The 27,699-nt window shown below is 39.9% G+C and overlaps 1 long non-coding RNA gene across 1 annotated transcript; it reads left to right on the plus strand.

The window, feature by feature from the left end:
- Positions 1 to 11,158: 11,158 nt before the first annotated feature.
- LOC120863076 lies at positions 11,159 to 25,587 on the plus strand. Its single transcript, XR_005720919.1, has 4 exons — positions 11,159 to 11,172; positions 19,163 to 19,166; positions 20,191 to 20,195; positions 25,513 to 25,587. It is a non-coding gene; the product is annotated as an uncharacterized LOC120863076 (long non-coding RNA).
- The last annotated feature ends 2,112 nt before the right edge of the window (positions 25,588 to 27,699 follow it).

A 27,699-nucleotide genomic window follows, 5' to 3' on the forward strand; every position in this document is an offset into this window, starting at 1 on the left:
GATTTAAGGGCCTAGATCTGATAGAAAGAGTGCCTGATGAACTATGGAATGAGGTTCATGACGTTGTACAGGAGACAGGGATCAAGACCATCCCCATGGAAAAGAAATGCAAAAAAGCAAAATGGCTGTCTGGGGAGGCCTTACAAATAGCTGTGAAAAGAAGAGAAGTGAAAGCCAAGGAGAAAAGGAAAGATAAGCATCTGAACTCAGAGTTCCAAAGAATAGCAAGAAGAGATAAGAAAGCCTTCTTCAGTGATCAATGCAAAAAAATAGAGGAAAACAACAGAATGGGAAAGACTAGAGATCTCTTCAAGAAAATTAGAGATACCAAGGGAACATTTCATGCAAAGATGGGCTCGATCAAGGACAGAAATGGTATGGACCTAACAGAACCAGAAGATATTAAGAAGAAGTGGCAAGAATACACAGAAAGTGAAAGTGAAGTCACTCACTTGTGTCCAACTCTTTGCGACCCGTGGACTGCAGCCCACCAAGCTCCTCCATCCATGGGATTCTCCAGACAAGAATACTGGAGTGGCTTGCCATTTCCTTCTCCAGGGGGTCTTCCTGACCCAGGGATCGAACCCAGGTCTCCCACATTGCAGGCAGATGCTGTAACCTCTGCACCACCAAGGAAGCCCTTAAATACAAGAATATAGTCTCTCAGAAAACCTCCTATAGAGACACAGAACTTCAGATCCAAGTACTAACATCAAAGATTTCAAGGGAGGGAATGAAGCCAGGTTGAAAGAAGAAGGGGGAGGAGGCGGGAAAGGGGAGGCAAAAGGGGTGGCATTACAGACGTCTCCTGCCACCTGTAGATACCCAGGTGTTATGGGACTTTTCCCTGGGCCTCCAGAGAAGGGAGGACTAGAACTCAGCCCTACCAGATGTCAGATCAGACCAGAACCAGAATTCAAGTTCTCTGCCAAGAGGAGGTGATCAGTGTCCAATCCTCAGCTCAGGCTGAGGGCCCTTCGACCAGATTCCTGTGTCCAGGACCGGGGGACTAGAGAAACAGGGAAGGATAGGAAGGATTAAGGAGAGGAAAGAGAAAGGGAAGGGGAGAGAAGTCAATAAAGTCTCTTGTTTCTTACCGGAAGAACTGTACAAAAAAGATCTTCACGACCCAGATAATCACAATGTTGTGATCACTCACCTAGAGCCAGACATCCTGGAATGTGAAGTCAAGTGGGCCTTAGAAAGCATCACTACGAACAAAGCTAGTGGAGGTGATGGAATTCCAATGGAGCTATTTCAAATCCTGAAAGATGGTGCTGTGAAAGTGTTGCACTCAATATGCCAGCAAATTTGGAAAACTCAGCAGTGGCCACAGGACTAGAAAAGGTCAGTTTTCATTCCAATCCCAAAGAAAGGCAATGCCAAAGAATGTTCAAATTACCACACAATTGTACTCATCTCAGTTCAGTTCAGTTCAGTTCAGTTCAGTTCAGTCTCTCAGTCGTGTCTGACTCTTTGCGACCCCATGAATTGCAACACGCCAGGCCTCCCTGTCCATCACCATCTCCCAGAGTTCACTCAGACTCACATCCATCGAGTCAGTGATGCCATCCAGCCATCTCATCCTCTGTTGTCCCCTTCTCCTCCGGCTCCAATCCCTCCCAGCATCAGAATCTTCCAATGAGTCAATTCTTCGCATGAGATAGCCAAAGTACTGGAGTTTCAGCTTTAGCATCATTCTTTCCAAAGAAATCCCAGGGCTGATCTCCTTCAGAATGGACTGGTTGGATCTCCTTGCAGTCCAAGGGACTCTCAAGAGTCTTCTCCAACACCACAGTTCAAAAGCATCAATTCTTCGGTGCTCAGCCTTCTTCACAGTCCAACTCTCACATCCATACATGACCACAGGAAAAACCATAGCCTTGACTAGACAGACCTTAGTCAGCAAAGCAATGTCTCTGCTTTTGAATATGCTATCTAGGTTGGTCATAACTTTTCTTCCAAGGAGTAAGTGTCTTTTAATTTTATGGCTGCAGTCACCATCTGCAGTGATTTTGGAGCCCTAAAAAATAAAGTCTGACACTGTTTCCACTGTTTCCCCATCTATTTCCCATGAACTGATGGGACCAGATGCCATGGTCTTCGTTTTCTGAATGCTGAGCTTTAAGCCAACTTTTTCACTCTCCTCTTTCACTTTCATCAAGAAGCTTTTTAGTTCTTCCTCACTTTCTGCCATAAGGGTGGTGTCATCTGCATATCTGAGGTTATTGATATTTCTCCCAGCAATCTTGATTCCAGCTTGTGCTTCTTCCAGTCCTACATTTCTCATGATGTACTCTGCATATAAGTTAAATAAGCAGGGTGACAATATACAGCCTTGATGTACTCCTTTTCCTATTTGGAATCAGCCTAATGAAGCAGGGCAAAGACTAATAGAGTTTTGCCAAGAAAATGCACTGGTCATAGCAAACACCTTCTTCCAACAACACAAGAGAAGACTCTACACATGGACATCACCGGATGGTCAACACCGAAATCAGATTGATTATATTCTTTGCAGCCAAAAATGGAGAAGCTCTATACAGTCAACAAAAACAAGACCAGGAGCTGACTGTGGCTCAGATCATGAACTCCTTATTACCAAATTCAGACTTAAATTGAAGAAAGTAGGGAAAACCGCTAGACCATTTGGGTATGACTTAAATCAAATCCCTTATGATTATACAGTGGAAGTGAGAAATAGATTTAAGGGCCTAGATCTGATAGAAAGAGTGCCTGATGAACTATGGAATGAGGTTCGTAACATTGTACAGGAGACAGGGATCAAGACCATCCCCATGGAAAAGAAATGCAAAAAAGCAAAATGGCTGTCTGGGGAGGCCTTAAAAATAGCTGTGAAAAGAAGAGAAGCAAAAAGCAAAGGAGAAAAGGAAAGATATAAGCATCTGAATGCAGAGTTCCAAAGAATAGCAAGGAGAGATAAGAAAGCCTTCTTCAGTGATCAATGCAAAAAAATAGAGGAAAACAACAGAATGGGAAAGACTAGAGATCTCTTCAAGAAAATTAGAGATACCAAGGGAACATTTCATGCAAAGATGGGCTCGATCAAGGACAGAAATGGTATGGACCTAACAGAACCAGAAGATATTAAGAAGAGGTGGCAAGTATACACAGAAGAACTGTACAAAAAATATCTTCAAGACTCAGATAATCACAATGGTGTGATCACTCACCTACAGCCAGACATCCTGGAATTTGAAGTCAAGTGTGTTTAGAAAGCATCACTATGAACAAAGCTAGTAGAGGTGACGGAATTCCAGTTGAGCTATTTCAAATCCTGAAAGATGATGCTGTGAAAGTGTTGCGCTCAATATGCAAGCAAATTTGGAAAACTCAGCAGTGGCCACAGGACTGGGAAAGGTCAGTTTTCATTCCAATCCCAAAGAAAGGCAATGCCAAAGAATGCTCAAATTACTGCACAATTGCACTCATCTCACATGCTAGCAAAATAATGCTTAAAATTCTCCAAGCCAGGCTTCAGCAATACGTGAACCGTGAACTTCCTGATGTTCAAGCTGGTTTTAGAAAAGGCAGAGGAACCAGAGAACAAATTGCCAACATCCTCTGGATCATTGAAAAAGCAAGAGAGTTCCAGAAAAACATCTATTTCTGCTTTATTGACTATGACAAAGCCTTTGACTGTGTGGATCACAATAAACTGTGGAAACTTCTGAAAGAAATAGGAATACCAGACCACCTGACCTGCCTATGGAGAACTCTGTATGCAGGTGAGGAAGCAACAGTTAGAACTGGACATGAAACAACAGACTGCTTCCAAACAGGTAAAGGAGTATGTCAAGGCTGAATATTGTCACCCTGCTTATTTAACTTCTATGCAGAGTACATCATGAGAAATGCTGGACTGGAAGAAACACAAGCTGGAATCAAGATTGCTGGGAGAAATATCAATAACCTCAGATATGCAGATGACACCACCCTTGTGGCAGAAAGCAAAGAAGAACTAAAGAGCCTGTTGATGGGAAAAGAGGAGAGTGAAAAAGTTGGCTTAAAACTCAACGTTCAGAAAACTAAGATCATGGCATCTAGTCCCATCATTTCATGGCAAATAGATGGGGAAACAATGAAATAGTGACAGATTTTATTTTCTTGGGCTCCAAAATCGCTACAGAAGCTGACTGCAACCATAAAATTAAAAGATGATTGTTCCTTGGAAGAAAAGCTATGATCAACCTCCGTTCAGTTCAGTTCAGTCGCTCAGTCATGTCCAACTCTTTCCGACCCCACGGACTGAAGCACACCAGGCCTCCCTATCCATCACCAATCCCCGGAGTTTACTCAGACTCATGCCTATTGAGTTGGTGATGCCATCCAATCATCTCATCCTCTGTCATCCCCTTCTCGAACTTCCGCCTTCAATCTTTCCCAGCATCAGGGTCTTTTCAAACGAGTCAGCTCTTCCCATCAGGCAGTCAAAGTATTGGAGTTTCACCTTCAACATCAGTCCTTCCAAAGAATATTCAGGACTGATTTCCTTTAGGATTGACTGGTTAGATCTCCTTTCAGTCCAAGGGACTCTCAAGAGTCTTCTCCAACACCACAGTTCAAAAGCATCAATTCTTTGGCACTCAGCTTTCTTTATAGTCCAACTCTCACATCCGTACATGACTACTAGAAAAAACATAGCCTTGACTAGACGGACCTTTGTTGGTAAAGGAATGTCTCTGCTTTTTAATAGGCTGTCTAGGTTGGTTATAACTTTTCTTCTAAAGAGTAAGCATCTTTTAATTTCATGGTTGCAGTCACCATCTGCAGTTATTTTGGAGCCTCCCAAAATAAAGTCTGACACTGTTTCCACTGTTTCTCCATCTATTTGCCAAGAAGTGATGGGACCGGATGCCATGATCTTAGTTTTCTGAATGTTGAGCTTTAAGCCAACTTTTTCGCTCTCCTTTTTCACTTTCATCAAGAGACTCTTTAGTTGTTCTTCACTTTCTGCCATAAGGGTGGTGTCATCTGAATATCTAAGGTTATTGATATTATTTCCAGAAATCTTGATTCCAGCGTGTGCTTCCTCCAGCCCAGCATTTCTCATGATGTACTCTGCATATAAGTTAAATGAGCAGAGTGACAATATACAGCCTTGACGTACTCCTTTTCCTATTTGGAGTCAGTCTGTTGTTCCATGTCCAGAACTAACTGTTGCTTCCTGATCTGAATATAGGTTTCACAAGAGACAGGTCAGGTGGTCTGGTATTCCCATCTCTTTCAGAAGTTTCCACAGTTTATTGTGATCCACAGAGTCAAAGGCTTTGTCATAGTCAATAAAGCAGAAATAGATGTTTTTCTGGAACTCTCTTGCTTTTTCAATGATCCAGCAATTTGTTGGCAATTTGATCTCCAGTTCCTCTGCCTTTTCTAAAACCAGCTTGAACATCTGAAAGTGCACAGTTCATGTATTGCTGAAGCTTGGCTTGGAGAATTTTGAGCATTACTTTGCCCATGGGTGAGGTGAGTGCAATTGTGCAGTAGTTTGAGCATTCTTTGGCATTGCCTTTCTTTGGAATTGGGATGAAAACTGACCTTTTCCAGTCCTGTGGACAGTGCTGAGTTTTCCAAATTTGCTTGCATATTGACTGCAACACTTTCACAGCATCATCTTATAGGATTTTAAATAGCTCAATTGGAATTCCATCACCTCCACTAGCTTTGTTCGTAGTGATGCTTCCTAAGGTTCACTTGGCTTAAAATTTCAGGATGTCTGGCTCTAGGTGAGTGATCACAACATTGTGATTATCTGGGTCTTGAAGATCTTTTCTGTACAGTTCTTCTGTGTATTCTTGCCACCTCTTCTTAATATCTTCTGGTTCTTCTAGGTCCATACCATTTCTGTCCTTTATTGTGCCGATCTTTGCATGAAATGTTCCCTTGGTATCTCTAATTTTCTTGAAGAGATCTCTAATTTTCCCAGTCTATTGTTTTCCTCTATTTCTTTGCATTGATCACTGAGGAAGGCTTTCTTATCTCTCCTTGCTGTTCTTTGAAACTCTGAATTCAAATGGGTATATCTTTCCTTTTCTCCTTTGCTTTTTGCTTCTCTTCTTTTCACAGCTATTTGTAAGGCCTCCTCAAACAGCCATTTTGCATTTTTGCATTTCTTTTTCTTGGGGATGGTCTTGGTCCCTGTCTCCTGTACAATGCCACGAACCTCATTCCATAGTTCATCAGGCACTCTATCTATCAGATCTAGTCCCTTAAATCGATCTCTCACTTTCATTGTATAATCGTTAGGGATTTAAGTCATACCTGAATAGTCTAGTGGTTTTTCCTACTTTCTTCAATTTAAGTCTGAATTTGGCAATAAGGAGTTCATGATCTGAGCCACAGTCAGCTTGGGGTCTTGTTTTTGCTGACTGTATAGAGTTTCTCCATCTTTGGCTGCAAAGAATATGATCAATCTGATTTCGGTATTGACCATCTGGTGATGTCCATGTGTAGTCTTCTCTTGTGTTGGAAGAGGGTGTTTGCCCTGACCAGTGCATTCTTTTGGCAAAAGTCTATTAACCTTTGCCTTGCTTCATTCTGTATTCCAAGGCCAAATTTGCCTATTACTCCAGGTGTTTCTTGACTTCTTACTTTTGCGTTTCAGTCACTTATAATGAAAAGAACATCATTTTGGGTGTTAGTTCTAGAAGGTCTTGTAGGTCTTCATAGAACCATTCAACTTCAACTTTTCCAGCATTACTGGTCAGTGTATAGACTTGGATTACCGTGCCATTAAATGATCAACCTAAACAGCATATTAAAAACAGAGGCATTACTTTGCCAACAAAAGTGCATCTAGTCAAAGCTATGGTTTTTCCAGTAGTCATGTATGGATGTGAAAGCTGGACTATAAAGAAAGCTGAGTGCCAAAAATTGATGCTGTTGAACTGTGGTACTAGAGAAGACTCTTGAGACACCCTTGGACTGCAAGGAAATAAAACCAGTCAATCCTAAAGGAAATCAGTCCTGAATATTCATTCGAAGGACTGATGCTGAAGCTGAAACTCCAATACTTTAGCCACCTGATGTGAAGAACTGACTCACTAGAAAAGACCCTGATGCTGGGAAAGATTGAAGGTGGGAGGAGAAGGGGATGACAGACGATGAGATGGTTGGATGGCATCACTAACTCGGACATGATTTTGAGTAAGCTCTGGGAGTTGGTGAGGGACAGGGAGGCCTGGCATGCTGCAGTACATGGGCTCATAAAGAGTCAGACATGACTGAGCTACTGAACTGTACTGAAACGTTGCATAGTAGATCCTCAGCTCAGGATAGACCAATAGATCAGAAAACTGATGCTCAGTGATGACACGTGAGTAGTACAACCATGTAACTAGTACATGTTGATTAGGCTAGAACTTCTTTCTGCAAATTATCATATTTATGCTTCACTTTACCTATTACCTATTCATGTTCTCTTTCCCTTTAGCAAGCAGGTTGCACGCCTGTGTGCAAAGTAGCTTCAGTTATGTCTGACTCTTTGTGACCCGCCAAGCTTCTCAGTCTATGGGATACTCCAGGCAGGAATACTGGAGTGGGTTACCATGCCCTCCTCCAAAGGATCTTCCCAACCCAGGGATGGAACCCACATCTCCTGCAGCTCCTGAATTGCAAGTGGATTCTTTACCCTTGAGCCACTGGGGAGCCCCTAGCCAACAGCCTAGCTAGTTGGAATCATTTACAATGCTGGATGATTTTTTACTTGGTTAAGTTTTTGAAATCTTCATTCCTGAAAGGTCTGAGCCCTTAGTGGTCCTATCCCTATTGAATTATTCTGATCTTTCATGAAATTGATCACTTAATATGAAAATTCTGACAGACAGTCCCTTCCCCCAATGACTTGCTGAGACTGAGTTGGGTTGATTTGCTTCAGGAAAGACTGGACTTGTAAAAAAAAAAAAAACAAAATAAAACAAAGAACAATCCTTATTGAACTTGTCCCATTTACAATTACATTTATGATAATTAACAGTCATTCCCAAAACACATGTCTCCTTCACAAGCCAGAAAAGTGAATTAAGTGAGGATATAATAGAATTTACCCTCCAACCCCACGTTTTCCACATCTTTGATAGGGGGTGGTACTGATTTCTGTGATTCCCTTAGGGATGTGCTATTGTTTTGATTGATATTTTAGGAGGAAGAGGGAGCCAGAGGGTTTCCTACTTTGTGTTTTCTACTGTAATATCCCTTACTCTGGGGTAGAAAGATTTTTATTACAGCTCTTTGAACTATATACCCAGGGACTGGAGAAACAATCACAAATTGAGTTTACAGATTATTTGAGATCAATTCAGGCCAAGACTTTGCTTTCCTCTGCCCTCTTGGCCTCCACCAGTAGGTTCTACTCTGACAAATGGACCCAAGCAGAATTCTGGTTCCACTGTGATTAGGGTCAGCTCAAATCCAATGTCTAATTATATCTCCAAAGTCTGGGAGGATTCTTTTTCCTAGTGCTTGCTGCTGCTAAGTCACTTCAGTCGTGTCCGACTCTGTGCGACCCCATAGATAGCGGCCTACCAGGCTCCCCCGTCCCTGGGATTCTCCAGGCAAGAACACTGGAGTGGGTTGCCATTTCCTTCTTCAATGCATGAAAGTGAAAAGTGAAAGTGAAGTCACTCAGTCGTGTCCGACACTCGGCGACCCCATGGACTGCAGCCCACCAGGCTCCTCAATCCATGGGATTTTACAGGCAAGAGTCCTAGTGCTTAGTCACCTGGTAGAGGACCTCGTGGCCTATGTGTTGGAGATTTAGGAAAAGACTTATGGTACACAATTATGGCAGTAATGAAGCGTTCTTGCTCAAGGGAACTCTATTGCCCCTTAATTTGAGTGACTCTACCTCCATAACTGGCCCATATCTGGGAGCTGGATGAGAGATGGTGATTCCTCATTGTAATGGTTCAAGTTAGGTTCCTATTTGCTTGTCCTAAACAATTTTTTTGTTGTTGTTGGGGGGTTTGGGGGAGGGGGTTCCCTGCTGGCTTAGACAGTAAAGAGTCTGCCTGCAATACAGGAGATCTAGGTTTGATCCCTGGGTCAGGAAGATACCTTGGAGAAGGAAATGGCAACACTCTCTAGGATTCTTGCCTGGAGAATATGATGGACAGAGGAGCCCCGGGGGGGGCTACAGTCCATGGGCTTGCAAAGAGTCAGACACGACTGAGCAACTAACACAAAGTGTTTTTAAAAACATACATGTATAGAAATATGTTACCTTGCTGATAGTGTGTAAATATATCTTTAATTTATGAAAACAGCATTGGGCTGTAATCTTTTTCCTTACTTTGGAGTTGTATTCATATTCTTTCCAACTGCTAATGGTTCCATACCAGATTTTACTCATCTGTTCCTCCAGTATTGGACACCTGTAATGCCGTTAGCTTCCTGCTCTGTGAAGGAGCTCCTGTGTGCAGACCCCAGACTGTGGACCACTCTAGGGATATATCCAGGGGAAAGAATACCTCTTCATGAGACCTGCTGAGGACTATCTATGTCCTGTCCTGAATTGCTAAAATATTACATTCCCACCTGTAGTACATAATCATTCCCATTTCCCTTTGTTTTCACTAAAACTTAACCTTTTATTTGATTACTTAATTATTGTCTGTCTAATGTCTAGTTTATCCACTTACATTCACCTAAAGTTCAGGACTTTCCTGGTGGTCCAGTGGCTAAGACTCCATGTTCCCTGTGCAGGGGTCCAGGTTTGGTCCCTGGCCAGGGAACTAGATCCCACGTGCTGCAACTAAGAGATCTCTCATGCCACAACTGGCACAGCTAAAATTGTTTTTAATTGTTTTTTAATTACCTAAAGTTTAATCTTTTTCGTTTGTATCTCTCTAATTAATAGTAGGCTGGGTTGAGCATCTATTTATATACTTGTTAGACTTTGTATCGGAGAAGGCAATGGCACCCCACTCCAGTACTCTTGCCTGGCAAATCCCATGGACGGAGGAGCCTGGTAGGCTGCAGTCCATGGGGTCGCACAGAGTCGGACACGACTGAGCGACTTCACTTTCACTTTTCACTTTCATGCATTGGAGAAGGAAATGGCAACCAACTCCAGTGTTCTTGCCTGGAGAATCCCAGGGATGGGGGAGCCTGGTGGGCTGCTGTCTATGGGGTCCCACAGCTGAAGCGACTTAGCAGCAGCAGCAGTAGACTTTGTATTTTCTCTTCTGTAAATTGTATCATAGCCTTTGTCCATTGTCTTATTGTTTCCTGTCTTTTGTTGACATCTGTTCTGGAAGAAGCCCTTTTTGATTTTAGGTATCAAGAATATTTTCTCTCAGTCTGTCACCAATGGGGTTAACTTGTCTGTCATTTTTGTTGTTGTTGGAAAGAAAGCCTTAATTTCAATATGTTAATCCATCATTTTTTTTAACCATACTACATAGCATTTGAGTCTTATTTAAAATACTCCTCCTCACATTAAATCTGCAAAAATATGCTTCTACATTTGGCTCTGTTACCTTTATAGTTTCCGTATACAGTTCTTTAAAACATGTATGGCTGACCTTCATGTACAATGGGAAGTAGAAATCTAGTTTTTCTTTATAATAAGCTACTGTCATAAAGAGAAAAACAATTACCTACTAAACAGTTCTACTAAACAATCCATCATTTCCTTACTGATTACATGTGAATATACAAAGGACTGTTTTTAGCTCTCTGTTCTGATCCCATGCTATTTTTAAAAAGTTGTTACAGTGGCTTGCAGTATGCTTATTTATTATCTGTTAGCAGGAAGCCCTTTACTTGTTCTTTTTTCAAAATTGTTTTATGTGTGCAATCTTTTATTCATTCATATACTTTTTGAAATTTGTCTGTTTCTTCTTCAAAAGAAACCTAACTGGAACGTTTATTAAAATTGCGTTAGATCAGTTTGAGGAGAAATGACATCTTAATAAAGTTAAATTGCTTTCTTGCTTTTCTATGGTGTCCTTTAATAGACTTTTAAACTTTTCTCCTAGTACAACATCTTTTGCTATTTTTATTGCTCTATTATTTTCTGTCACATTTTTCTTTAGGAATTGTTTATGTAGAGGAATGTAAATTTACCTTAATTTTGGCAGTCTTACTAAATCTTATTATTATGTCCTGAAATTATTCTGTTGATTCTGTACATGTTTGTTTTTGCTAGTTGATATTCCTTGTAAATAAAGGCAGTTTTGCCTCTTCCCTCCTAATCATTAAACCTTTGTTTCTTATTTCTTGTATGTTGACTAAGGTCTTCAGTACTGTCAAGTAGAATCTGTATGGAGGGTTTTGCTCCTGATCATAAAATGAAAGCATCCAAAGTTTCTTCATTAAGTAGGATACTTATTAAAAGTTTTGTTAGATGAACTTAAGGAAATTCTTAATATTCTAGTGTTCCGAGATTTTAAAAAATAATAAATAGGTGTTGAATCCTTAAGATTCATCTAGTTGGTCTCTTGTGTACAAACAACCAGAGACAGCTGGTCTCTGGTGTGAAACATCAACTTTTATCCATCTGCTCCACCAATAGTGAAACCTGGGCTGCCTCTACCTCTATGATACAGAGGCAGTGCTGCAAAGTACCTTCTTGGCCAGATTTTCCAGAAGGCTTTCCTATGTAATTTTTCTGAAAGTGTTTTTAGGATGCTATTTTACCTATGCATTTATTTTAAAAATTATTTTATTTTAATATTTTGTTTTTGCTTTATTTCATTAATGTCTAAATATGTCTTTATTGTTTCTGTTATCATTGTTTTTCTTTTTCTTTTCTTTATTCACTTGTACTCATGTTTTTCCTTCCTGGTTTCTTGAATTTCATATATTCTATTTTTCGATAAAGGAGTTTAATCAGTTTTCACTTACTGTAATTCAGTTCAGTTCAGTTCAGTTTTTCAGTCATGTCTGACTCTTTGCAACCCCATGAACCACAGCATGCCAGGCCCCCCTGTCCATCACCAACTCCTGGAGTCCACCCAAACCCATGTCCATTGAGTCGGTGATGCCATCCAACCATCTCATCCTCTTTAGTTCCCCTCTCCTCCTGCCCTCAGTCTTTCCCAGCATCAGGGTCTTTTCAAATGAGTCAGCTTTTCACATCAGGTGGCCAAAGTATTAAGAGTTTCAACTTCAGCATCAGTCCTACCAATAAACACCCAGGACTGATCTCGTTTAGGATGGACTGGTTGGATCTCCTTGCAGTCCAAGGGACTCTCAGGAGTCTTCTCCAACACCACAGTTAAAAAGCATCAATTCTTCGGTGCTCAGTTTTCTTTATAGTCCAACTTTCACATCAATACATGACCACTGGAAAAACCATAGCCTTGACTAGACGTACCTTTGCTGACAAAGTAATGTCTCTGCTTTTTAATATGCTGTCTAGGTTGGTCATAACTTTTCTTCCAAGGAGTAAGCATCTTTGAATTTCATGGCTGCAATCAACATCTGCAGTGATTTTGAAGCCCCCCAAAATAAAGTCTGACACTGTTTCCACTGTTTCCCCATCTATTTGCCATGAACTGATGGGACTGGATACCATGATCTTAGTTTTCAGAATGTTGAGCTTTAAGCCAACTTTTTCACTCTCCTTTTTCACTTTCATCAAGAGGCTCTTTAGTTGTTCCTTACTTTCTGCCATAAGGGTGGTGTCATCTGCATATCTGAGGTTATTGATATTTTTCCTGGAAATCTTGATTCCAGCTTGTGCTTCATCCAGCGCAGCGTTTCTCATGATGTACTCGGCATGTAAGTTAAATAGGCCGGGTGACCATATACAGCCTTGACGTACTCCTTTTCCTATTTGGAACCAGTCTGTTGTTCCATGTCCAGTTCTAACTGTTGCTTCCTGACCTGCATACAGATTTCTCAAGAGGCAGGTCAGGTGGTCTGGTATTCCCATCTCTTTCAGAATTTTTCACAGTTTATTGTGACCCACACATGTTACACTGAAATTTATTTTTGTGATGACTTGAAAAACAATATAGCTTTATCATGAAAAGTCAAACATTTGTACAGCTTATGCCCCAGCCATTTCTCTCTTGCTACACGCAAATGAGAAACTCCAGTACTGATGAATCAGGAGAGAAGCAGAAAAATATTGATAGAATCATGCTTTCTAATAGCAAATAATTTGTGGACAACTCAAATTCTCATTTACCAGACAATAGATAAATTAGTATGTTTTCATGACAGAATAGTATATTGCACAGAAAATGAATCAAGTACACCTGCATACAACAATGTGAATTAATTTTAGGAATATAATTTTGAACCAACTGTTCAGAGTCAAAAAGACAACACATAGTATAACATCCTTTTTATAAAGTTCAAAAACCACATAAAATCACATGGTATTTATAAAGGTATCCCTGGTGGTTCAGCAATAATGAATCTACCTGGAATGCAGTCCAATCTCTGGGTCTGGAAGATCCCTTGGAGAAAGAAATGGCCACCCACTCCAGCATTCTTGCCTGGGAAATCCCATGGACAGTGGAGCCTGGGGGGCCACAATCCATTGGATTGCAAGAGTCAGACACCACTTAGCGACTAAACAGCACCACCAGAACATTTATGCATCTGTTTATTTTTACTTCACATATATTCATTGTAAAACAGAAAAGGCAAGGGAAGCATGAACATAAAATTCAGGATAGCTATTCCTTCTGAGGGAAGAGAGAGGCATAAGGTAGGGGAAGAACAAACAGGAAGATGCAGATTATCTGTAATGCTCTAATTTGGGTGGGTGATGTGTTTGTGAGTACTCACTGTATTATTTAGAACTTTGTATGTATTAATAAATTAAAAAATTAAAGAAGGTCATGTATAGAGTGATGAGAATGTGTAGGCCATGTACACATCTGGTACCTTAAGTCTGTAGATCTAGTCTCAGTTAACAACAGAGAATATTTGTATCCAAAGCATCTTGTGTATTTAGTGAATTCACCAGAAAACTGTTTTGAGTGAACCTAATTAAATTATGCAAAAAAAGTCCAATTGAGATAACAGATTTGACATTGGTTTAAGTAAAATATTAACATTTGTCCTTTGTAAGATTTGAGTTCTTGCCCTTTATCAAATTAGGTCACCCAAAATTATACTATCCAGTCTGAATTAGTATAGCTTCTTGTTATGTTGCCATCAATAATGTAACTTGAAATTGTTGTCTTTGGCATTCTTGCAAATTGATGTAAGAAATGGTCCTTACTGTTCTGACCTTAGGATTAAGGTTTCTGCAGCTTTTTAGAGGTCTCTGTTGCAAAGATTAATAATCTAGCAAGAGCTACCATTCAGGAGGCACTCCGTCTGTTTCAGACACATGCTATTACTGAATATCATTTTCACTATAATATTCCTAACTAGATGTTATAATACCCCCTTTAAAGATGAGGAAACCAAGTTCAATTTAAACAAGTTGCCCACAACTAAAAATTGCTTGACAAGGATTCAAACCCAGATCTGTTTGATCTTAAAGTTTGTTCATTGTTACTGTACTATTCAGTTTCTATAAGATATGGTTTTTAGTAATCAATTATTTGTAAATTAGGAAAAGGTAATCTGCAGAAGAGAGGCTATAGACATAACAGAGACTGAAGTCTTGTTGGGCAAGCCACAACCAGGATGATGTCCAGTGTCAGAAAGAAAGAATTTTCTTCTACTTTTCAAAGGTCCTTTTAACTGGCTTAGTCATCAAATCAACGTGAAATGGATTGACAGGAGAAAAACAAATTTAACTTTATACATATAGGAACCCCACATACATGAGAGGTTTTAAGACAGAAAGACAAAATAAGGTATATATGTCATGCTGAGCTAAGGAACAGGACCCAGATCTGGGGTTTCAAAGAAGAAGAAGTAATTCATAAGATAATAGAAAGAGCAGATGTTTGATAACTAGATATTTGCCTTGTCATATAGATGAGTCATTCAGATAAAATTTATCTCTGGTAATAATCCTCATTCTAGGAAAAACCCCAATTTAAATTCTCGTAGGTACTTAAAAGACATGTAGAAGTTTCTCTTGCACTCTACAAGTCTCCACTGCCTTTAGCTCCAAAATAATTCACATGACAAAGTGGCACATTTTAAGGAGGCTGGTTCTGAACTCCTTCAGTGGACCATGTAAGTTTGCCCAGAAAATTTCTTTGGCCAAGAAGCTAGAAAAAGAACTGGACTTTGGTCACTCAGTCATACTGGAGACTGACCATTTATGACTTGCACATCAAACAGAAACTGGATTGCACAGACAATGATGTATGGGACATTAAGGTGACTCATATGCCCAAGAGTTTACCTATGATTTCAGAGTCATTAAGAAACCGTGGGTTAAAAACTCACAATCTGAGCTCCCAATTTTTCTTGGCTTCTAGGAAACCTAGTATTGGAGGTCAGGGCAAGGTGCCCCAAAATACGGTATGAAAACGTATGTGTATCAGTCAGTCAGTTCAGTTGCTCAGTTGTGTCCAGCTCTTTGTGATTCCATGGACTGCAGCACGCCAGGCTTCCCTGTTCATCACCAACTCCCAGAGTTTGCTCAAACTCATATCTATCGAGTCGATGAAGTCATCCAAGCATCTCATCCTCTGTCACCACTTTCTCTTCCTACCTTCAATCTTTCCCAGCATCAGGGTCTTTTCCAAGGAGTCAGTTCTTCACATCAAGTGGCCAAAGTACTGGAACTTCAGCTTCAGCGTCAGTCCTAAAGAATATGCTGGATTGATTTCCTTTAGGATTGACTGGTTCGACCTCCTTGCTGTCCAAGGGACTCTCAGGAGTCCTTTCCAGCACCACAGTTCAAAAGCATCAGTTTTTTGGTGCTCAGCTTTCTTTATGGTCCAACTTTCACGTCCGTACATGACTACTGGAAAAATCATAGCTTTGACTAGACGGATCTTTGTTGGCAAAGGAACGTCTTGGCTTTTTAATATGCTGTCTAGGTTGGTCATAGCTTTTCTTCTAAGAAGCAAGTGTCTTTTAATTTCATGGCTGCAGTCACTATCTACAGTGATTTTGGAGCCCAAGTAAATAAAGTCTCTCACTGTTTCCATTGTTTACCCATCTATTTGCCATGAAGTGATGGGACCGGATGCCATGATCTTTTTTTTTTGAATGTTTTAAGTCAGCTTTTTCACTTTCCTCTTCGCTTTCTGCCATAAGGGTGGTGTCATCTGCATATATGAGGTTATTGATATTTCTTCCTAAAATCTTGATTCCAGCTTGTGCTTCATCCAGTCCAGCATTTTGCATGATGTACTCTGCATATAAGTTAAATAAGCAAGGTGACAATATACAGCCTTGACATACTCCTTTCCCAATTTGGAACCAGTCTGTTATTCCATGTCCAGTTCTAACTGTTGCTTCTTGACTTTAACACAGATTTTCTAGGAGGCAGGTAAGGTGGTCTGGTATTCCTATTTCTTTAAGAATTTTCCATGGTTTGTTGTGATCCACACATTCAAAGGCTTTAGTGTAGTCAATGAAGTGGAAGTAGATGTTCTTCTGGAATTCTCTTGCTTTTTCTATGATCCAACAGATGCTGGCAATTTGACCTCTGGGTTCCTCTGCCTTTTCTAAATCCATCTTGAACATCTGGAAGTTCTCAGTTCATGTACTGTTGAAGCCTAACTTGTAGAATTTTGAGCATTACTTTGCTAGCGTGTGAGACGAGTGCAATTGTTTGATAGTTTTAACATTCCTTGGCATTGCCTTTCTTTGGGGTTGGAATGAAAACACCTTTTCCAGTCCTGTGGCCACTGCTGAGTTTTCCAAATTTGCTGGCATACTGAGTGCAGCACTTTCACAGCATCATCTTTCAGGATTTGAAATAGCTCAACTGGAATTCCATCACCTCCATTAGCTTTGTTCATAGTGATGCTTCCTAAGGCCCACTTGACTCCACACACCAGGATGTCTGGCTCTAGGTGAGTGATCACACCATCATGGTTATCTGAGTCATTAAGATCTTTTTTGCAAGGTTCTTCATTGTATTCTTGCCACCTCTTCTTAATATCTTCTGCTGCTATTAGGTCCATGCCATTTCTGTCCTTTATTGTGCCCATCTTTGCACAAAATGTTCCCTTGGTATCTCTAATTCTCTTTCTTTTCTCTTCTATGCACACATACACACGCTAAGTTGTATTGTTGTTTAGTTGCTAAGCTGTGTCGAACTCCTTGTGACTATGGATTGTGGCCCTTTGGGCTCTTCTGTCTGTGGGATTTCCCAGGCAAGGATATTGGAGTGGATTGCCGTTCCTACTCCAGGGAATCTCCTTTGCCAAGGAATCAAATGCATGTCTCTTGCATCTCCAGCATTGGCAGGTGGATTCTTTACCACTGCGTCACCACAAAGCCCAGTATGTATATATTTGGTTGCACTAGGTCTTTGTTGCTGTGCACGGACTTTCTCTAGTTGCAGTGCACTGGGGCTACTCTTCATTGTGGTGCTCAGGTGTTTCATTGTGGTGGCTCTCTTGTTGTGCAGCACAGGCTCTAGGCTGTGGTGGCTTCAGTAGTTGCAGTTCTCAGGCTCAGTAGTTGCAGCTCATAGGCTATAGAGCAGGGGCTCGGTAGTTACAGTGCATGGGCTTAGTTGCTCCTTGGCACGTGGAATCTCCTGGACCAGGGATTGAACCCACGCCCATTGCATTGGCAGGCAGATTGTTAACCACTGTACCACCAGGGAAGTCCCTGAATTTTGTGTTTTAACAGTCTTCTTCTAGTTAATTTTTATTTAGTTGTTATATCATTTTCATATCAAATGGGATCTGATTTATTCCCAGTCTATTGATTTTGAGCAACAAATTGCTTTCCTTGAAAATGATGAGTTATCCCTGACTCTTCCCAGTGAGAAATTTGGAAATTACCTTTATTTTTTGGCGAGATGATCTGATAAATGAGATTGTGATTACTTTGAATATTTTTCTGTTCAATGTGCAAATGAAGAAAAATGAAAGCAATGCAAAAGAGCTGGCTAATAGAGAAAACCAATGCATGTTACTAGGTATTTAAGGTTTCTTACTTTTCTTGCTCCTTGTTTCTGCATTTGGAACATCATTAAAGTAATAGTTCAATGAGGAAGGAAAAAGGATCCCCTTGCCATGTTCATTTCGTTGCATTTTTTCCCATTTTCGAGCTGTAAAACATACCATGCATATGTGTGTGCATGTGAAGTTGCTTCAGTCATGCATCTTGACCATGCTTCAGAACCTGCATCTCATTATGTCTCCTGCATTGCAGGGGGGTTCTTTTCTACTGCTGCCACCTGGGAAGCCCAGCATGCATATAACTGGTATAAAAAAACATACATTTATTGATTGAAAAGGAGGATGAGTCCCATTGTGTATATACCTTCTGTTTCCTCTTTACCTTGCTACCCTTGCTCCACGTACTCTGCATTCTGGGGAGCTGAGTCTGATCCCAACAGTCTCCATCCACAGCTTCCTTTGCTTTCTGACTTCTGTTGGCAAGGGCCAATGAGGCAATGCGCTGACTTATTTTCTACACACTGTCTCTACCTTTGTAAGTAGTCCCTTTGGTAAATTCCTCTCGAATTCATTTGAGTATATTATCTGGTTCTGAGAGGAAGTGGCTATGGAGGTATTTACCAGTCTACACTTTGTGTTTCTCATTCTCTTGCTTTTTAAAAAATGTAATTTCATCATACATGTGTTTTAAAACATGTATTATTTAGTTCTGCAGTTTTTGACTTATGTAAATGTATTAATTTTTAAGGTATCCCCTTGCCATGTTCAATTTTTTTCTCTCTGATAATTTGGAAGTGATACATTCTATTTCTAAATATTTAGTAGTAATTCTAGAAATTTTAATATTCACATTTAACTTAAATGTTAGTCACTCAGTCATGTCTGACTCTTTAAGATCCTATGAACTGTAGCCCACCAGGCTCCTCTGTCCTCTGTGGGATACTCCAGGCAAGAATACTGGAGTGGGTTGCCATTTCCTTCTCCAGGGGATCTTCCTGACCCAGGGATTGAACCTAGGGTCCCCACATTGCCGGCAGATTCTTTACCATCTGAGTCACCAGAGAAGCCCGCATTTAACTCAAGTCTCAACTTAATCAAACACTTACCTTTCCTAACTTCAATGCTTTTTTAATCCAGGATTTTGATTCTGTCTTATCTTTATACTTGTAAAAAGTGAGCACTGTTGTTATTAATATTCTGTGTAATCAGTGAGTCTCTAGATTTAGCCATGCATTTATTATTTTCTTCATTCACCATTCCATTTTGCATCTGAGACTTTCTTTCTGGGATCATTTTCCTTCTTCCAGAAAAGCATAGTCATCCTTCAGTATCTGTAGGAGATTGGTCCAAGACCACCATGGACACAAAACCTCCTGGATACTGAAGTCCCTTGTATAAAACCATGTAGTACTTGCATATAACCTACACACATCCCTCCTGTATAATTTAAATCATCTTTAGATTACTTATAATACCTAGTATAATATAAATGCCACCTATATAGTTGTAAATGCAATGTAAGTGCTGTGTAAAGAGTTTATGGCCAATAAACTATTTTTCAAGTTTTTCTTTATGAAGCTTTCTGGAACTTCTTTTTTTTAAATTTTCTGAATATTTTCAGTCTGCAGTTGGTTGAATCCACAGGTGTGGAATCTGTGAATGCAAAGGGCTGACTATACTTCAGAAGTTTTTTTAGTGAGTTTCTGTTGCTGGTAAACTTTGTCTTTATCTTCAAATGTCTTTATTTGACCTTTGTTCTTGAAAGAGAGTTTCACTGAATATAACATCTCTTAGCACTTTGAAGAAGAAGTAAACACTTGTTCTTTTTTGGCAACTTTGGGATAATTTGGGTATTCTTTTGTTTCAACACATTTTCAGAAGCTATAGATTTATTTTTGTTTGTCTTGCTTGAGGTCCCTTGGATTCACTGAATCTGAGAATTATTATTCTCTATAAATTCCAGAAGTGTCTCTACCACGATCTCTTCAAATTGTTTTCTCTCTCATTCTATGGGCTCATTCTGGTATCCTTTACCTTTTCTCATTCGATGACTCTGAACTTTCAGCCTCTTTCCTAAGTTTCATCCCACCACTTTCTAACTGAGTTTTGATAATCTTTTGTTTGGTCATGTGTAATCTGCTGTGCAGTTGTCTGTCAGCTAAAAGAAAAATGCAGTGTGAGAGTTGTGAGTTTCAGTTTTCTTCAGGGGCTGTACTGAGGACTATAGTCTTGGAAACAACCTCTCAGTAGCTCTGAGGGAACCACTCCACAGAAGTAGGGGAGAAGTGAGCAGATACATGTTTTTTACTTGGAAAATCTGTAGTCAAGCACACATCTCCATTAAAGATTAAAGTCACAAGGAACTGATATCTCAGGTAATGATTTCAGTGCTTATCTGTGTATGCGAAGATGCAAGAGTCTTCTTGAGTCATATATCTAACTTTCTAAGGGGTTTGTTTTTTCAAATGGCTTGGGCCATTTTGGGGAGTTACTCAGTTTTCCTTGGTATTCTCTCATGTATATAGGAGACATACAAGTTATTAAATTTCTGTTTGTTTCTCTCCTATTAATCTGTCTTTTATTACAGGGAGGAGCTCAGCCAAAAAGCTGAAGGAGTAGAGAGAAAATTATTTTTCCTGTCCTACAATAAGCAATATGCCATTTGATGAAAATGGATGTGGAATAAAATAATGTGATATTTTAAAAACTTTAGTAAAAGCAATGATGTGAAAGAAATGAGTTTTTGGTTTAAATATTTTGATTTGAACTTTTGAAATAATTGTAACCATTTTTCTGTGGTGGAATGAAGAATATATCTTTTAAAATGTAATTTTATCTGTCACAGTTAGAAGCACGTAGCCATGCTCATGCTGGTTATTCAGAGAAGAGAGAGGATTTATATCAATTCTTGCTGGGATTTTAGGACCAGGGCCTATGCAGGTAAGATATGAGGGAAAATTATTTTTAATACAATTTTCCCTAAACTGCACTGAATTAATAGCATGATTCTCTGAGGTGAGCATTCTCATAGCCTGCTATATTGATGGATTCACTTCCCACATTTTGTTCCCTAAATCTTAATGACAACGCCTCTTAGAATGAAAGCTGAAACCAAAAAAATTGTTAGATTGTAGATGCAAATTCCCTATTGATAGAATTCTCTTCTCTCTTTACTTGATGAGAAAAAGGCCTTTTGAATTCTCAAATTCAATGGTCTTTTCAGCAAAAGGGCAAACGCTTAGCAAATATAATTTTTTACTTATGAGGGTATGTTTAAAGTTAGTGATAACAGTGAGTAATAACAGCCTGCCTCCATGGAGGAGGAATGGTTATTCTCTTTAAAAAACTGGGCAAAGACTCATTTTCCTTAAGGCTATTGTGCATTGTTTTACAATTTCCTTTAAAAAGGAAGTCATAGGATGTTTAGTGCTTTGTAGTACTTCAGAGTCCTAATATAGTATATTTCATTTGTAATAACTTCTGTGAGTCAAGTGCTTTATACATTTTTTTTTTTTCTGATAACTCTGCAGGGTAGACATTATTGTAGTCACAAACTATGGATCAGAAAGGTTAAGTCATTTGCCTAAGGTAATACAGCTTTTGAATAACAAACAGATCAGAGATGAAAACCATGTTATAGCTTGTATTATACATGCCAATACCCCCTCAAGCATTAAATATCTATATCCACTTAAATGTAGAAAACTTAAGAGCAGGGAAACTTCTATAGTAGTCTACCCTCTGATTTTTACAAATCAAGAAATCAAGACCCAGAAAAGTTAGGCAAATAATCAAGATCACACTGTTAATTAGATCCTAGCTTCTTTTGATTCATGGGCCACTGATTATTTTGGCATACAAATCTGTAATTTAAAATTCATGAACTGTGAATGAAAAACATTTTAATAAGTATTCAAAAGAAAGAAAAACTTTGGATGCTGGTTTAATATAAGGATGTTTTTGTTGTTAGCTGCTCAGTTGTGTCCAACTCTTTTGCAACCCAAGGACGTTAGCCCATCAGACTCCTCTCTTTATGGAATTTCCCAGGCAAGAATACTGGAGTGGGTTGCCATTTCCTTTCCCAGGGGATCTTCCCAACCCGGGGATCAAATCTACATCTCCTGCATTGCAGGCGAATTCTTGACCATTGAGCCACCAGCTTTGCTGGTAGGATATTTGCCACATAATACTGATACTGATATTATGAAGGTGTGGGGAAGTGGCAGTGGAGATTGAGAAGTACAAGGCCTTGACCTTCTTCCTGGTGGCTGACCTGCTCTAGAAGAGGATGTCAGTCGTTCCTTCTTTCCTTTTCCATTCTGGCTCAGGGCCTTTACATGTGCTGTTCCTTCTGCCCTGTATGCTTCTCCACCCGCTTACTGAGTTAACCCCCATTCTTCCTTCAGAACTCAGCTCAAAGCATCACTTTTTCAGAGATGTCTCCCCAGACTTCCTTGGTTTGGAAATGTCTTTACTAGGCACTCATAGCACCACATCTTGCTTTTGGATTACAAATCACAATTGAAATCACACTGGGATTTGCAATGTTTTGATGAATGTCTGTGCTGCCAGTAACCCGGGAGTTCCATGATGTAGGATTCGTGCATCATGAGTGTTCCTCTTGTGTCCTCCCTGTCTCACACATGGCCTGCATAGAGGAGGCAATCTAACATCTATTTATTGATGAAATGAATCAAGGCTCTCAACAAATATTTACTGAGCATTTACTAGTTGCTTTGTGATAGGCACTATGGTAACCTCGAAGAACCTATGAAAATGATCCTTTGCCTTGAGTAATTAACTGTACAGTGAGGGGGAAAAACAAAACACAACGCATGGCTGGAAGTTATGCACACAGTTTTGGGGAGATCAGAAATTGCCTCAGGAGAACTGGCTTTTAGATGGTGGGATTAGAGCCAGTTTATAGATGAAGGTTTTGAACTGAGGGTAGTGGATGCATTTTAAAATCTGCCTTTGAAAAATCTCCTGTCAATTACCTAAGATGGCATTTACTTTAGATGAAAAATCAGTTTTTAAAAATTGAGATATAATCGACATACATTATATTAATTTCAAGTGTACAACACAATAATTCATTATTTTTATCTATAGGTTTCCCCATCATCTGAAAGGAGAGCTTACCTATGACAACTTTAGTTAACTTGAAGTGGCCTAAAGCGAAGAAGCAGTTACCTTAGGACACATCTTGCTGACGCCTGCACAAAATGAATGGAAATAAGACACAGATGCTCACAGACATGGTTCACAACTAGGGCAGCTTGCTGTTGAGATGCTGAGGGTAGTGCCCAGGGAAGGAGCATGGTGGTGTCACTCTCACCACCACTTGGGGTGTCTGCTGTTTCTATAAGGTTCACTGCAAAACAATCACCAAACGCTAATTTTGCCCATTTTCATAAGAATGAAAATCCTCTTTGGATGTCTTTTCGCTAGACAAAACGTACTATTGTAAGTCTTTTGTAAAAGCAAAGTGGTGTAAAGAGCCTTCACAGAGCCTTCACAGAGTGGGATACCTTTTTGTATTGTGGAATGATCACCATAGTAAGTCTGCTGTTGCTGCTGATGCTAAGTCGCTTCAGTCCTGTCTGACTCTGTATGACCCCACAGAGGGCAGCCCACCAGGCTGCTCTGTATCTGGGATTACTTAACATTAATTACCATGTAGTTGCAAATTTTTTCCTTGTGATGAGAATGTGTAAGATCTATTTTCTTCAGTTCAGTTCAGTTCAGTTCAGTTCAGTCGCTCAGTCGTGTTCGACTCTTTGTGACCCCATGAACTGCAGCACACCAGGCCTTTCTGTCCATCACCAACTCCCGGAGTTCACTCATACTCAGGTCCATGGAGTCAGTGATGCCATCCAGCCATCTCATCCTCGGTCATCCCCTTCTCCTCCTGCCCCCAATCCCTCCCAGCATCAAAGTCTTTTCCAATGAGTCAACCCTTCGCATGAGGTGGCCAAAGTATTGGAGTTTCAGCTTTAGCATCAGTCCTTCCAAAGAACACCCAGGACTGATCTCCTTCAGAATGGACTGGTTGAATCTCCTTGCAGTCCAAGGGACTCTCAAGAGTCTTCTCCAACACCACAGTTCAAAAGCATCAAATCTTTGGCACTCAGCTTTCTTCACGGTCCAACTCTCATACCAATACATGACCACTGGAAAAACCATAGCCTTGACTAGACGGACCTTTGTTGGCAAATAAACGTCTCTGCTTTTGAATATGCTATCTAGGTTGGTCATAACTTTTCTTCCAAGGAGTAAGCGTCTTTTAATTTCATGGCTGCAATCACCGTCTGCAGTGATTTTGGAGCCCAGAAAAATAAAGTCTGACACTGTTTCCACTGTTTCCCCGTCTATTTCCCATGAAGTGATGGGACCGGATGCCATGATCTTAGTTTTCAGAATGTTGAGCTTTAAGCCAACTTTTCCACTCTCCTCTTTTACTTTCTTCCATAAGGGTGGTGTCATCTGCATATCTGAGGTTATTGATATTTCTCCCGGCAATCTTGATTCCAGCTTGTGCTTCTTCCAGTCCAGCGTTTCTCATGATGTATTCTGTATATAAGTTAAATGAGCAGGGTGACAATATACAGCCTTGACGTACTCCTTTTCCTATTTGGAACCAGTCTGTTGTTCCATGTCCAGTTCTAACTGTTGCTTCCTGACCTGCATATAGGTTTCTCAAGAGGCAGGTCAGGTGGTCTGGTATTCCCATCTCTTTCAGAAGTTTCCACAGTTTATTGTGATCACACAGCCAAAGGCTTTGGCATAGTCAATACAGCAGAAGTAGATGTTTTTCTGGAACTCTCTTTCTTTTTCCATGATCCAGCGGATGTTGGCAATTTGATCTCTGGTTCTTCTGCTTTTTCTAAAACCAGTTTGAACATCTGGAAGTTTGCAGTTCACGTATTGCTGAAGCCTGGCTTGGAGAATTTTGAGCATTACTTTACTAGCATGTGAGATGAGTACAATTGTGTGGTAGTTTGAGCATTCTTTGGCATTGCTTTTCTTCTGGATTGGAATGAAAACTGACCTTTTCCAGTCCTGTGGCCACTGCTGAGTTTTCCAAATTTGCTGGGATATTGAGTGCAGCACTTTCTATTTTCTTAGCAACTTTCAAATATACAATTCAATATTATTAGTCATCATGCTGCACTACTATATGACTTATTTCATTCTAATCATTTTCCCATGAAATTTAAACCCTTTCATTGTTATTTATTTGCACATTGTATGAGTAATCTCATACGAGAAAGAACAAATGCAAGTGAGCATGTGGAATCCTTCACTACTTTAAAGTAATCTCTCTAATATAATTTTAACTTTAACTGAGTGAATTTAGGAAAGAATCTTAGAGGTACATCTCTGCTCTTTTATATTTCTGACGTCCTTGTCTCAGAATTTTTTGTGAGTTCATCTTCTTCCTTGTCATTTTCATTTTCCAGGCTCTCCCTGGAGATCTTGCTACCTTTGTTTAATTTCTTAATTTGAAACCTGTACTTTGGGTTAGGCTTGTGGGATCTTAGTTCCCTGACCAGGGATTGAACCCAGCCTGGTAGTGAAAGCACTGTGTCCAAACCACTGGGGAATTTCCATTGGGTGAATTTTAAAAACGATGATGATGATAAAGACTGTTGTGTAGCGTTCAAGTCAATATATTTCTAGACGTAAATCCTGACTCTATCATTTGCAGGCATTGTGATCTGGGTAAATTACCTTATTTTATCTCTCTGAGCATTCAATTTTCAGCTGTAAAATGTGATAACAATTTGCACATCTCAGAACTGTTGTAAACATTAAGTTCAAAGGTAAATACAAAGTCCTCCTCACAGTTCCTGGTTCTTAAGAAGCAATAGCAATAACTAATAGATGTAATCATGCAGAGTATAGCTTTGCCAAGGCATGCTGGCACCTTTGTGGTGCCAATGTGCTTACAATCAAGTTTTCTTGGCTCAGTCGCATCCCTACTTCCTGTCATTCACACTGAAACCCTTGCTCTCCCTAAAAAAATCAATAACCGAGTTTGGGGATGCTTACCCATCAAGTTACACCTCATTTACATCTCTCCTGTGTGACTTCTCTCCATCTGTTGTGAATTTGTCATCATAGACATGGTCTCCTCATCTTACCATCCAGCCTTGTCTTGAGAGCATGACTATCAGCTTATCCTTCCCTAAGGTGTAAATCTAATCCCAGTGATTCCTTGCTTAAAACCCTTCAGTATGATCTGAGGGAAGAGAAGAAGCTTAATGTAGAATGAAGCTTTTAAAGTTTTTTTTTCTTTTTTAAATCCTGGTCTTGGTGCAAATGTTAGTTATGCCTTATTCATATCACAGTTAGGTCACCACTCTGTGACATGGTCTGTATTCATGCTGCCCTAGATACTTTTGTAATTATTTGTTACAGACTTGTGACTGTCCCTCTTAACTTTCTTTTATGTAAGTAATTTGTAAAAAGTTTCTTAAAAATTTCGCTTTTGCTTATTTAATTTTGAATAGAAGCTAAATTCATAAAACTTCTTAATTATTAGAAAGAAAGAAAGTAAAAGTCACTCAGTCGTGTCCAACTCTTTGCAACCCCATGGACTATACAGTCCATGGAATTCTCCAGCCAGAATACTGGAGTGGGTAGCCTTTCCTTTCTCCAGGGGATCTTCCTAACCCAGGGACCAAACTCAGGTCTCCTTAATTGCAGGTGGATTCTTTACCAGCTGTGTCACCAGGGAATGTTAAAAAGAAAAAAAAAAGAACAGATGAGCTTTCTTTACTGTTTTGTGCTGTAAGATGTAAATAATACAGCTTTCAAAATATTTTTGAAAATTTTTTCGGTCATCTTTTTACCGAACAGTGAAGTGTCTTAAGGAAGCTCTAGGCCCATTCTCTAAAGCACATTTTACAACCTCTTAAAAACCTGTCCCTAGTTGCTGTGTGAGGTAGGGAGCTCAACCTGGTGCTTTGTGACAACCTGGAGGGGTGGGACAGGCTGGGAGGGAGGTTCAAGAGGGAGGGGACATATGCATGGGAGGGGACAATAGTACCTATGGTTGATCCATGTTAATGTATGGCAGAAATGAACACAACATTGTAAAGCAATTATCCTCCAATTAAAAATAAATTTTAAAATATATCCCTTTAGGATTAAAAAAAAAAAAAAAAACCCTTCAGGGGTCCTGATTGCAGCAGGGAATATGGAGCCCCTACCAGACTTGCCCCTCATCTTCTTTCTAAGCACTCTTCTCACCTCCCTCCCTCCTTACCTTATACTCTGACTCAGCAGGGCAAGGCGGAAGGACTGCAATTTCCCGAATTAGCCACACCTAGAATCAAGGTTCAGGGTGACACCTGCCAGGAATGCCAGCCACCTCCTGGTATTCCCGGAGCCACCCCTACCCCACCTTCTTTAACTGGCAGGCATATACTATCCTTCAATTCATGCTTTAATCATCATCTCCTGATAAGTTTAGATATTTTCACTAGGTGTGAGACCTTGTTAATGCTTTATAGGTCTCTCTTCACTACTAGACTGTGGCCAGGTTTTTCATTTCTCTATTCAAAGGAACATTTCCTGGATTAAAAGATATTAGATAAATACCTTTACAAACAAAATCAAATCATTGAAAACTATTCAATTCATATTGAAACTCTGACTGGGAAGTAGATTGGTAAACAGTTAAGTTTCTCTGAACAGAAGGTTCTCC

This window comes from Oryx dammah, unplaced genomic scaffold, assembly GCF_014754425.2.
Source record: "Oryx dammah isolate SB20612 unplaced genomic scaffold, SCBI_Odam_1.1 HiC_scaffold_4, whole genome shotgun sequence".
Lineage (NCBI taxonomy): Eukaryota > Metazoa > Chordata > Mammalia > Artiodactyla > Bovidae > Oryx > Oryx dammah.